A 1,998-nucleotide genomic window follows, 5' to 3' on the forward strand; every position below is an offset into this window, starting at 1 on the left:
TTTCATAGACAAGGGAACTGAACTTCCAAGAGGCTAAATATCTTATCCAAGGGTACATGGCTTGTAAATGGCAGTGTCATGATCCGAACCTGGGTCTGGCTGGCTCCGAAGTTTGTACTTCTAGCCTGCTCCCCAGGGGGCTGGCCAAGCTCAAACCCTCTCCAGATCGATGCTAGAGCTTAGGAGTGCTCATCAATCACGGTGCCCTTGATTAGAGAAGAAAAAGAAAATACCGTCTTGCTGAGCAAGTAGAGAAAGATGTAGATGCACTATGGAGAGTCCCACTCCATCCCAGGCCTTTGTTCCTTCCCTAGATGACTCTCAACCCCTCGTGTCTGTCCTAAAGGGGCTCTTCAGCACTGGAAATTTGTCCAGCAGCTGATGTCTCTCTTTTCTCTGCCCGGCACTCACTGCTCTAGGAGGAGACCCAGGGTCACAGCAACTCCCCAGGGCCTTCACATATCCCCAGCGTCCATGGGAACTCTCCTCCCAGTCATTCACACACACTCTCCTGTGCCGCCTCTGCTGGTCCCAACTGTGGCCTGAACTCTCAAGAGATGGATGGGGGGTGAGAGAAGGGAGGATAGAAATATCTGAATGAGACAGGGCAAGAATCAGGATCAACTCCAAGGCCTTTGGGGAACTGAGGCCAAGCTATGGAAAGCAAAGTTCAGCTTCTTTTTGTTGCGATTATGTTGATGCTCCCACAGCATCTCAGCCCAGAACTGAGAAAATAATAATAGTTGCTGTAATTTACTGAGCACCTATGGGCCAAGAATTGTGCTAATTGCTTTAAATATTTAAATAAATAAATTTTATTTTATTTATTAAATTTTATTTAATCCTCAGACCTCTATGAGGTAGGTGCTATTATTATTCCCGTTTCACAGATGAAAACTGAGGCTTCAGTTAAATGTCTTACTTAAGGTCATAGTAAGTGACAGAAAGAAAAAAGTACCAGACTTCTAGCCATTTCTAAAATCATCTCTCACTACTCTGGACTAATGGGAGAATGACTGTGAAGTGGAAAAGTCTTAAAATAGAAGAAATAAATTTTTTTTATTTCAAAAATTTCTGAGAACACACAGTAACTAAAACTTCAAGGAAAAGATTTCTGTAGAGTCCTGCTTTAGTAAACAGATAAGATAAAGTATGATAACATCATTTTTGTTAATATGCCAAGTTTTTAATAGTTTTTTTGATTTAAGCATTTCTACATTAGTAATTTGCTTAGTAAACCTCTTTTTCTTCCAGATCAAGTCACACTAAAAGAAATTCTAATTTAGAGAGGTCTAATTGAGTGATGCAGACAGACTTAATGGATCCAGAGTGTAGGTGAGCGTCAGACATGGAGTCAGTTAGCTGCACCACTGACCACTCTCTAAATACTTGGTCTTATGCCACCCAGCCTCTTTCGAATCTATATTGTCATCTGTAAAACGGAGGTAGCATCTACCCAGAGGATCGTTGTAAGGGTTAAAGACAATGCTTGTTAGAATTCCCCTGCACACTGCCTGCCTCTCCCTCCAGAAGGAGCCAGTGGCCGGCGAGGGGGAGCAGGCTGGGGAAGAACTGGAAAGTCCCTGACAACAGATGGGAAAGTTACCATGTTGTGGGTGGTCCTGAATTCAGCACACCCTTCCTTGTCCCTCTCCAACTCTCTCCTCCTTGTTGGGCTTCCTGGCCCTAACTGGAAACTTCAGGCTGTTCTCTCTATGGTGTTGGAGGAGGAGAACGGGTCGGGGAAGGAGGGGGCTAGGACTTGAAGCTCTACACAGTCTAAGGCACAGCTGTGCTATATATAGCCCAAGGGAGCTCAGTGACCAGACAGGGGAAGGGAGGGATGTGCAGCTTTTGCCTTGAGCTGAGAAGCACTGCGAGTGAGGGGATGATGAAGAATAAACTGGACAAGGAACAGAGGATGCTGAGAGTTGGGGCTGGAATGGGAAGGACCCAGGCTGAAGGGCTGAGGGGAATCACGGGGGAGAAAATGTTAGG

This window comes from Equus przewalskii, chromosome 10, assembly GCF_037783145.1.
Source record: "Equus przewalskii isolate Varuska chromosome 10, EquPr2, whole genome shotgun sequence".
Taxonomy (NCBI): Eukaryota; Metazoa; Chordata; class Mammalia; order Perissodactyla; family Equidae; genus Equus; species Equus przewalskii.